This window comes from Spinacia oleracea, chromosome 6 (genome assembly GCF_020520425.1).
Source record: "Spinacia oleracea cultivar Varoflay chromosome 6, BTI_SOV_V1, whole genome shotgun sequence".
NCBI lineage: Eukaryota > Viridiplantae > Streptophyta > Magnoliopsida > Caryophyllales > Amaranthaceae > Spinacia > Spinacia oleracea.
Window position 1 is genome coordinate 46,225,488 of NC_079492.1, and position 11,663 is coordinate 46,237,150.

The 11,663-nt window shown below is 36.5% G+C and overlaps 1 long non-coding RNA gene across 3 annotated transcripts; it reads left to right on the forward strand.

Moving 5' to 3' along the window:
- Nucleotides 1–4,373: 4,373 nt before the first annotated feature.
- Nucleotides 4,374–9,259, forward strand: LOC110786585 (uncharacterized). Of its 3 annotated transcripts, XR_008923344.1 has the most exons (5): nucleotides 4,380–4,804; nucleotides 6,978–7,213; nucleotides 7,333–7,465; nucleotides 7,687–8,101; nucleotides 8,999–9,259. It is a non-coding gene; the product is annotated as an uncharacterized lncRNA (long non-coding RNA). The 3 variants fall into 3 exon arrangements; XR_008923343.1 differs by having other exon boundaries at nucleotides 4,374–4,804; nucleotides 6,442–7,213; nucleotides 7,333–8,101; XR_008923342.1 differs by having other exon boundaries at nucleotides 7,333–8,101.
- The last annotated feature ends 2,404 nt before the right edge of the window (nucleotides 9,260–11,663 follow it).

Here is an 11,663-nt window from a genome sequence, read left to right on the forward strand (position 1 = left end):
GGGGCGGCCATTTGAACTGTTTCATGAAAAGGACTTGAGGCTTTATTTGTAGAAGGTGAGCTGGCTGCTCGCTCAATGCCGGCTATAAGGGAGGCTAGGGCTGATGGAGTTCTCTTCAACCTTTCTCCTCTTTGGCGAACCCATGATCTTTGGACTCCTCGTTAGGCACATGACATGATTTTAGAACTTGAACTTCCCGACACATGATATGATATGCATGCAATGAATGAGACCTAGACTTGACTCTAAGTGACACTCCGAAGATTCGGGATTTTTGATTTTGTATTTGTATTCGGGATTTGCAACCCATTGGAAATATGTGAAAGGAGCTTCATTCTTTTGTGGAGGTTTCCTCCTTGTACTAGAACTTGAAATGTCGGAAAAGGAAGATTTCGATCTATAGGAACTTGGACTATTTTAGGGGAATTTCAACCCATTTGAAAATTGGACTTGTATTATTTCAAGGAATTTCCAACCCTTTAGGAAATATTTTAGGAGATTGGATTTTGTAGTATTCCAAGGGAGTTTCAACCCGATCGAAAGAGAATTGAATTTTGTATTATTTCAAGGGGATTTCAACCCGTCAATATTTCAGGGGAATTTAAACCCATTGGACTTTGAAGTATTTTAAGGGAATTTCAACCCGTAGATAGGAATTGGAATATTTTAGGGGGATTTCAACCCGTTGGAATTGGATTTGGAATATTTCAAGGGGATTTCAACCCATGCTAGGATGTAGAATTTGAATTTGTACTATTTCAAGGGATTTTCAACCCATGCTAGAATGTAGAATTTGAATTTGTACTATTTCAAGGGATTTTCAACCCATGCTAGAATATAGAATTTGAATTTGTACTATTTCAAGGGATTTTCAACCCATGCTAGAATGTAGAATTTGAATTTGTACTATTTCAAGGGATTTTCAACCATGCTAGAATGTAGAATTTGAATTTGTACTATTTCAAAGGATTTTCAACCCATGCTAGAATGTAGAATTTGAATTTGTACTATTTCAAAGGATTTTCAACCTATTGGAATATTTTGAATTTGAATTTGGGAACGACGGAAAGCAAGAATTCTCCCAGTTTGAAAATGAATTTGAAATTTGAGTTTGACTCGGAATTTGAACTCGGAGATGGAAAAGATGCATTTTTGAATTTTGAAATGTGAACTTGGAAATCCGTCATTATGCTGCCATGGATTTGGAATTTGAAGTTTTCGAATATAGGACTTGAAATTTGAAAGATTGAATTTAGAATTTCGAACTTGAGGTTTGAAATATGAAATGGAAAAGTTGGCATTACGACGGCATGAGTTTGGACATTTGAACTTGAGGTTTTGAGATTGAAATTGGTAACTTGAATTTGAGGTTTAAAGGATGGAATTGAACATTTGAATGCTTGAACTAGAAAATTCGGCATGACGCGCGCCGTTGAATTCAATTTTGAATTTGGAATTTGAAATTTGGACTAGAAAATCCGGCATTATGACGTCGTTGGATTTGGATTTTGAATTTGGCATTTGAAATTTGGACTAGAAAATCCGGCATTATGACGCCGTTGGATTTGAATTTTGAATTTGGCATTTGAAATTTGGACTAGAAAATCCGGCATTATGACGCCGTTGGATTTGGATTTTGAATTTGGCATTTGAAATTTGGACTAAAAAATCCGGCATTATGACGTCGTTGGATTTGGATTTTGAATTTGACATTTGAAATTTGGACTAGAAAATCCGACATTATGACGCCGTTGTTTTGAATTTTGAATTTGGAATTTGAAATTTGGACTAGAAAATCCGGCATTATGATGCCGTTGGATTGAAGTTTGAATTTGAATTTTGGACTAGAAAATCCGGCATTATGACGCCGTAGGATTCAATTTTGAATTTGGCATTTGTGCGTGAGGCGTGTTTAAGGGCTTTGAATCAATTGGAGTGGCACTCCTAAAAGACCTTAAATCGGCGATTTTAGATGCATGAGGTTTGAATGATGCTCCTAGGGGTTTGGTTTCCTAGTTGGAGGCTAATGGTTTTGGCAAAGCAAGAACTTGAGATTAGCCATTCACGCGTGCAAAGACGCCCAAACAATGCACAAATAGCACGTTGTCACACTAACATGGATATGAATGCCACATGCAAAGTTCTCAACCTAAGGTCGGTCTAAGTTTTGTATGATGCAAGTGGTCGGCTTTGGTTGTCTAAAGGGTACTTGACTAAGAGGCGGATCCGGCAACAACTTGCACATCCACCTAAGGGACGTGTGTGTCGGCAGACGACCTCCATACTTGACATCGGGAATGTCAAGAAAATGCCAAATTTCGGTAGGCGCGGAAATGGTCACACACTTTGGTCAGGAACCGCATGGAGAATCACCATTTCGTTGCCCCCGGGGTTAGGGCGAATGTAGAACACATCCTTATTAGGCAAGGTAGAAATTCGTTTTGCACAAATATGGTTTTCAAAATATGCATGAAATGCCTAGAAATTGAAAATTGAAAATCGCATTTGAAAATTTTATTTGAAAAGCTCGTTTTTCGACATTCGTTCTCAAGGTTTGGGAGTGTCCTTCGAAATTGAAAAACAGACTGACTCCCACTTGAAAACTTGAGCAACATGGGCAACGAGCCACCGTGAGCCACTGTGCTGGATGCAGGTAGTGGCGTTTGGCGCAGGGGCCTGCGCCTGGTGCTAGAGTTGGCATCCAGAACTTAAGCAGATCAGTGGCTTGCTGCTCAAAGTATGCTCGTATTTTCGAAGTTGAAATCAAGAACTCCCCAGTGGAGTCGCCAGAATTGTGGGGGGGGGGGGGGTTTTCTTCCGTCTTTTTGGTATTATTTTCCCCTACGGAAGGCTTTTTGTAATTTTGGATTTCGAAGGAGTCGCCAACAAACATTTTTAAGGGTCCCGTTTGGAAGGACAAAAAATGACTCTATTAGGATAAGACATTGAATCTTAGAAACAGATGGGTGAGATCCGGGCAAGGGAACGAGATGCTTATTCTGCGAACCTTAGAAATATATTCAAATGCATGGCACAACATTTTAGAAAATACCCTAGTTATGACACTATGTGTGTTTGAATTTAGAACTTGCACAAATAGAATTTCTATTTTGGTATTGTGACCACTTTGCTTTAAAGTTAACTCAAGGGAACCTAAGGCCGGTTTGTCCAAAAATTATCTTTGTTAAGCGTGGTGCAACTTTGCATTTTGTATTTAGCATGTGAGGTGATGAAAGCAATAAACAAGTAAAGCAACATCACAATAGAAAATAGATGAGTAATTAGTAAAATACATCACCACCTAGTAAGGGACTAGGTGGGAAACCACATTGCCTAGAGGGACTAGGCAAGTAAAGTTTCATAATTGAAAGTGCGGAATTGAAAGGTGCAATATTGAAAAGGGTTATTGAAATTGCGATATTGAAGTGCATAATTGAAAAGTGCGATATTGAAATTGAACTATAGCACATGAGATTCGAACGCCAAACGACTCCTTAAGAATAAGTGCGTCCGACACGGATTCAAAGCTAAAAATCTCAACTTTAGGTCAAATTGCTCAACCTAAAGTGTCTTAGATTTTGAACATAGAAATTGAACTTGAAAGGTTGAATATTGAACATTGAAGTTGTATATTGAAATAAGGAGTCTTGAATCTCAAATATTGGATCTTTTAATGTTGAAAAGATTTCATCTTTGATATGCTCCAAGTATTGAAATGATTCTAGTTTAAGGAAGTGATTACAAACAACCTTAAACATCATTGAATCTTAAAATTTGGAAACTTGAACTTCTATATTGAAAAATGGAGTCTTGAATCTCAAAGATTAGACCTTTTAACATTGAAAAGGCCTCACCTTTGATTACTACATGGTTTGAAATGATTCTAGTTTAAGGAAGTGATTACAAACAACCTTAAACATCAGTGAATCTTGAGACTTTGTATTTGTATCATAGAAAGTGTTGATTTTGTAAGAGTATGTGATTGTTGCAAGTGACACATTTAAGAATAAAAGTGCCAACTTTGCTAATCATTTTGAAATACTCCCTCTGTCTTAGATTAGTTGTTACACTTTCCTTTTTCGTCCGTCCTAGATTAGTTGTTACACTTCTAAATTAGGTATGACCCCACTATTATTATATTGTCTCTCTCTTCCCACTACTATTTTTGTTGTCTCCACACCCTCTCTCATTCAATTAAAAAAAATACCCCACTAACTCTTATCACATCTACTTTTTCAATAAAATAACAATTGATAATCAAACAACCACTTATCACCTAAAACTTTGTACAAAGGTAAGTGTAACGACTATTCTGGGACGGAAGGAGTAGAAATCATAGAAACATTGTAGATTGGGATTATGATTCGAAAATTCCTAGTTAGGATTAGGCTAGAGAAATTTAGACTTTCGTGGCACTTATTTCCCGGCGATTCCACAATCCTTACCGTAGTGTATATGATCCTTTGAAAAACAATAGGAAAGGACCGCGATTGAAAATCGACATTAAAAGAAAAAGATAATCAATACAGGAGGGGGGAAAAACGAGCGCCTTATTTTGATTTAAGTTTTCACTTCCCGCTGAACTTTTTAGTCTACCGTCGCGGTGTCGCCTCACTCTCCCATATCCTCTTTTCCAGTTCAAACTTTTAGGGTTTGCAGTTGAAAATGGAGAACGTGAAATCGGCAATGGAAGAGCCCATAATCAAATAGAAAATCTTGTTCAGAAGTTGTCCGCTGAGCTTCATTCTGGTTTCGCACGTATTTGCGAAAATTTATGGGTTTCTTCCACGCCATTGATTGGAAGGTATCCATCTCGATCTTCAATTTCATTGTGTTTCCTTTCAATTTATATGGTCATTGTATTACTGGTGATTTAATAGACATGAAATAAATCGATTGATTTTAATTAGGTTCATTTTTACTAGGTTGTTACTTGATTCGTCTTTACCTTGGTAAAATACAACCTAAGATCTGAAAAAAAATTTAATGCTTGCTATCGTACATATGATTTATTTTATTTGTTCAATTACAAATTGTTGATGATAATTGCAGCTTGAGATTCGGAGGAGAAACTTTGGGTATTTTACCCCTAATCTTGTTTGATGAGTTCTGAATTTATACATTCTACATCAATTTATAAACATTATGGAGTAATACAATAATTACGAATTCATGAAATAAGAGGGGCTGGTCTGAAATCACTATATGAATATGTTTCTCCTTCAGTTGGATTTTTTTATCACTATATAAGTATATAAAGTGTTTTTTTCCCTTGGTAGTTCTGCATTTAGCCAAATTTGCACTGGTTCATTTTTATGTTATTTATGCGAAGCTCTACTACTATTTTCAGCTACTGAATGAACCTCGTACTTAGTTGACAATTGTAATTACGGTTAATAATCAGAATCTTGCAATTAAGGTTAATATTTTCAGCAACTATTCTCAACTTACATATGCTTAAAGTTCTACATTTTAATTATTAAAGATTATTCTAAAAGGAATGATATTCTTGTAAGTATATAGCTAGATAGATTAATGCATTATCAGCCTGATATAGATGTTGTTAATGGTGTGAGCTGCGCATGGATCATTTTCATCAATAGATAATTTTGTCAATGTGTGATTAATATTCTTTTTATTTCCTTGGTACGCTGTGTATCTTCCATCTTACTCCTATTATCTATTTCATGTTCATTTTGGTGAGGAATTGTGTAAACTCTTTTTGAACTTTTATTCCTTTAAGCTACTCTTATGATTGGGAGTTTGGACATTGTACTAATCTGCTAACCATTTACAAAAACTCCAAACTCACGATTTCCCCTTCTTTGTGTGTGTGAAAATTTGTGGGTTTCTAGTTTGAGAATCTACTTGATGACTGATCAAAGCATTAGCCTTCATTTGAGCATTTCATGTCCCATTATTGAGGAGACTTGAGAATACCTTATTTGCGTTCATAGGCATGACTTTTCTATGTAGAGATTTTGTGTATAGACCTGGATTTGATGTGTTTTCCTATTTACTATTTCGTATTATTTATCAATTTCTTTTATCAATGCCATTCAAATTTGTGATATGTTACCTGTACTTCAGAACAATGATTTTAATGGCTGTGTAAATGTCAGAGTACTTTAGATTGATTTTGCTAATATAAGTCCGCATCTTTCCATCTTTTACCTACAAACAGACCTAATCAATTCTGTCAATATACTGTCAAAATAGCATAAAGTGCCATGATCAGTTGTTTTAGGGAAACTAGTAGTCTACTAGGTACTATAGTTTTATTCTTCTTTGGTCCAGAATTTATTTTGTTCTGCACTTCCTGATTTGTTATTAAGCTTTTGTTTTAAGTTGTATAAGGATAATCTATGACACTATAAGTTCAAAGTAAAGGCTTACTGATTCAAAAACTAAGCTTTCTTGTTTCGTGGCAAACTACTTCAGGTGCTACGCGCGATTATTGACCTACATATTTTCAGTGTTTTGAGGAAATATATGGTTTGGCAGATAGGATTGGTCTGAGAGTTCCAGATATTGTTGGATTTGTTAATAATTTTAATAGTGTTTGCTTTCTAATTAAAGAGACCCAAAACATATCAGGTACATATACATTACTTGAATGGTGCCTTCATCATATATACACACGGATTTGTTGATAATTAGAATAGAGTTTTCTTTCTAATTAAAAGGGACCCAAAACATATCAGGTATATAACCATTACTGGAATGGTGCCTTCATACACACACACACACACACATAGAAAACATGGATTTGTAAATGCATTATTCTCAAGATCGTCATTGCTATAAGCCTATATGCAACGAATTAGTCAATATTTCAAAAAATCAGTACGTGAATCACCAATATTTGTGCGTTCGATAATATTTTGATGATACACATTTATGACAATACCTGGTTTGTAAACCTCTCGTTACTAATGTGGTGTTGCAATATTTTTGCTACTTTTTTGTACTTACAGTTGCGTCTGCTAATGATTTCACTAGCTAGCCACTATAATGATTTATAGTGGGGGTACAGTGCTCCCACGGATGGGAGTTGGTACTGGAAAAAGATATCTTCAGTCAAGGGTATTATCACGCGATACTATTCTGCCACTAAGTTCAGTTCTATGCGGCAGTACTCTGTAAAGGCAGTTTATCAAAAGATGACACCAGGCCAACACAGAGTTCTTTGGGATAACATCATTTGGTGCAGGTTAGCAGTGCCAAATCACAAATTTATCAGTTGGTTAAGTGTGCTGAACAGGCTGAAAACTAGAGACAGGTTGTTCAAGTTTGGAGTTTGTGATGAGCTAGTTTTTCCCATGTGTGCAGTTGAGAATGAGACCCACGAGCATACGTTTTTCTGTACAGTAGGCAATGTTGGACAACGATCAAATCTTGGTGTGGCATAACAACTAAACGCCGTAACATCAAGGGCATAGTTAGATGGATTGCCAGGTGCAAGGTAAGTAAATTAGAAGAGTGTATTTTCTACAATTCTTTGTTCTAGCATCTATCATATTTGGATTGAAAGGAACAATTCAGTTTGGAATCAACAGCTGCTTATGCCTCAAATTTTGATTTCTCAGATTCAAAGGGTTGTTAGAAACAGAATCATAAATGTAATGCCTAGGAACTTTAGTGCTAGTGATTTGAGTTGGTTTGATAACGTGATGTAAATTGTAGATTTAAACAATTTCAACATCATAAAGCTCGTGAAAGACAAAAGCAGAAACGCAGAATGTGTTATACTGATTTCGACATCATAAAGCTCGTGAAAGACAAAAGCAAAAACGCAACAGCCTTGGCCTTTGTCACAATCCTAGAACACCTACGGCTGCTACTACTCAAGTTGACACCTCCATTACCTTAACTCTAGATACTAAGGTATGTATACATATAACGTGTACTTATATACTCTTTGTTCGGAATGTTGGGTGTAGGAGGTGCGATTGCGTTCTTGGTGTTTGCTTTTCTTCTAGGCTCGTTTCTATGGTGTTCTTGGCATGGGTACTTGATTTCTTGACGGTTTTCATGGTGGGAAATCTTATGGAGGTTCTTTAGTTATTATTGGAGGTTGTGTATGAGCTATAAATTCAAGGTATGCAACTAGTTTCCACTCTTATTTTTATTTAAATTCTAATTAATGTTTGCTGTAAAATTATTGACTGTTGATTTGGTTTTAGGAGAAGAATATTTATCATGCTCTAAGAGTAACAATATTTTTGAAACTTTGAGCACTAGAAGGATGATATTGAACTGTTGTTATTATGTAGTAATGGTTGCCTTCAGTATTAATGGCTATAACGATTTAGGCGTCAAGTTCATGTAGCTTTGGACTACATTTAAATTTCTGTTACGATCTAAAGTTCAACAAATATACACATGCAGGGAGATGTAATCCGAGAATAAGTCACAAGTACAATAACACTAACACCAGCAGGAGAATAAGTCACAAGTACAAGACTCATAGTCATAGGGTAGTTGATTGAAACGATGGATTGATATGAGATGTATTTGATAGAGTAACTAAGTATGGAGGAAACGAAGAATGTAGCTAGGCCTATTTCTATGAAATAATTATCCTTAAGAACCAGATTATAACTGCTGGGAAGCAGGTTTTTGTCGTCTTTTTGGGTGTAAAACAGATTGTTGCATATGAGCTTACATTGGAACTAATGAGAGGAGGTTGGTGAAGTTTATGGATGATATTAAAGGGGAAATCCATAGTTTGGGAATCATTTAAGCACGACATGGAAAGTAATAAGTTAGAGACAGAAGTACAATTGATACCTAAAAATCACAGATCACCATGCAACCAATTGTTAATTGTATCTTACCAAATACAAAAGGGAATTTTGGCCTAGTGATGTTATTTCATCCCAATTTACGCTAACCGTTTGGCTTGCTATTTGTATTGTAGGTTGCGGTGTATTAATTGTAGGGAAATATTTCCATACTAGTGATACTAATTATTGTACATTTTTTTGACTTGCAGATAACTCTTTATTTGGCAAATGTACGGTGAAGTCGGACTTATTTGGGGAAGCACATGACGCTATCGACTTATACTATATTAGTTGTTTCGTTGTTGCATTGTAGTAGTAGTTAATTAGTTATTTATCTTGTCATGTACGGATTATTAGATAACATTTTGTTAAGTTTTTAAGACTATTAGACAATTATATATTACCTATGTAATGACTTATTACTTACTCGGTATGAATTATTTATTTATAGTATTGTTTTTATCTTATAATTATTTGTGATTTTAAATTTATACTCATGTATAATTATAATTGTCAATATGCTTGATAACGACAACTTTTGACAAGCCATTATAAAACTAAATTATAGTATGATCTATTTTGTAGCAATTACAATCGCCGCTATAGATTGTCAATTTGGATTGTTATCTTAGCAAATGTATCAATTACGAAATTAATATTATCACTTAAATTTGCAACAATAAGTAATCTGTAGTAGTGATTATAATCGATACGATAGGTATCTAATAGTGTCTTGCATTCGCTACAATAGCTACCAACAACATTGATTCTTTTGCCGCTAAAAATAATGCATTTGGCATGTAAAATTATGGAATTATAGCGATTATAATCGCTACAATAATCGATACTATTATACATAGTATTTCGTATCGATTGGTTGGGTCTACCCCGTTGAATGTAATAATCGCTACTAAAGGCTACAACAACGGTGGCTACCGCCTCGAATAGCTAATTGTTGGGGAATATTTTCGTAGCGAATATATTTGCTACTAAAGGCCAAAATAATCACCACAAAAGCCCTATTTTCTTGTAGTGAGAATTCCTCTTGGAGCTCACAATTGCTTAGAATTTTAAGATTTGTATGAAGTTTTTGAAGAGTTTTGTACTTTGAATTTTGAGGAGCAATTTTTGTATTACGACGATTTGATTGTATATTGCCTCCCTAAAATGCTCAGAATTAGGGGTTTAAATAGGAAAATGAAGGGCTAAACGCCAGCTGACGCCAACGTCTAGCGCAGCAGCTGCCCCAGGCACTGCTGACGTGGCACAGAAGCAGCCAAACAAGGACGAAGATGCCGTCCTTGTGCTTGGCTTGTAGTGGGCGTACCTTTGTACGAATTGTACGTTGTTTGGCACGTAGTCTTGCTTGGGGATTAACGAAGCTTGCGACTAAAAACTAGCCGTTTCCAGTTTTTGAACTCGGTTTTAAGGGACGAGGCCCGGCTTGCTCGGTTTTGTGGGTTGGCGCCCGAATTTGGATTGCTTAGTGTCTTTCCGACTGGAAAAGGCCTTGTAAAACCAATGGAGTGGTCCATTGGGACAGATTGTATTTGGATTTTGAAATTGATTTTCGGAAATTGTATTTTGTACCGAGTTCCGTGATGGGAACGGCCTCGGGGTTTGGACTTTGGCTCTTGGATTTTGGAATGTATTCTAGCAACTGGGACTTCCGCACGGAGTTGTTCCAACCACCTAACAAGGATAATGGTATCGTCATCATCCCAATGGGGAGACACGATTTAGGTGTCTACAACATGCGACAAGCGACAAAGGACGAGAGATTAGAAGATTGGGCTAGGTTTAAAGCCCAAAGCCCACGGTCTAAGGCGCCGCATAATACCTTGAGCCAGTCAAGGAAGTCCCCGACAAACAGATCGATGAAATTGTACTAGACCCGACAAAGCCAGACCAAGTCGTAAGGATCGGAGCATCGCTGCCTGACATTATCAAAAGTCAGATAGTAGCGTTCCTAAGAGAAAACTTGGACTGCTTCGACTGGTCGCATGAGGATATGACAACAATTAGCCCGGACGTCATCACCCATAAGCTCAACGTCGACCCCAACTTCAAATCGGTAAAACAGAAACGACGAAAGTTCGCACCTGAAAGGAATAAGATCATAGATGAAGAGGTTCAGAAATTGATAGATTCGGGGAAAATCAGGGAGGTTAAGAACCCAGACTGGTTATCAAATGTCGTCGTCGTCAGCAAAAAGAACTGGAAATGGAAAGTCTGCATCGATTTCATGGACATCAACAAAGCTTGCCCCAAAGATCTATTCCCTCTGCCGCACATAGACGCCATGGTCGATGCCACCGACGTACCAACGACTGGTTAACAAAATGTTCAAGGATCAACTTGTTAGGTTATGATACATATGACAATACATAAATCATGCGGAAACAACCATTAAGCCAGGAATACATATTATTTACACATAATCATATAGCATAATTTAGATGCATACTCTTTGTTGCGTGCCTTCCCTAGCTGCGCCCGAACCGAACAAGAACAAGTCTTTAGGACTCCAAGTGTCGTCCCTCCGTAGATAGCACGTCCGGATCCGCCTTAAGATTGACCAACTAGAATCGCCCTTAAGGTACTAGAATTTTCGGCACTATTGAGCAAGGAATGTGGCTGAATTTTTCTCTTAAAACTCACTTTGAATACTTGAAATAATCTCTGAAAATATGTGACCCTAGGTACGTATTATAGAGTTATGGAAAGGGAATTGGAATCCTAGTAGGATACAAATTAATTAAACTTAGAATCCTATAAGAACTCTAATTAATTAATTTATCCTTTTAGGAATAGGAATTTAATCATATACTAATTCTAATAGTTTTAGGAATCGTGCATGAACACAAACTCACA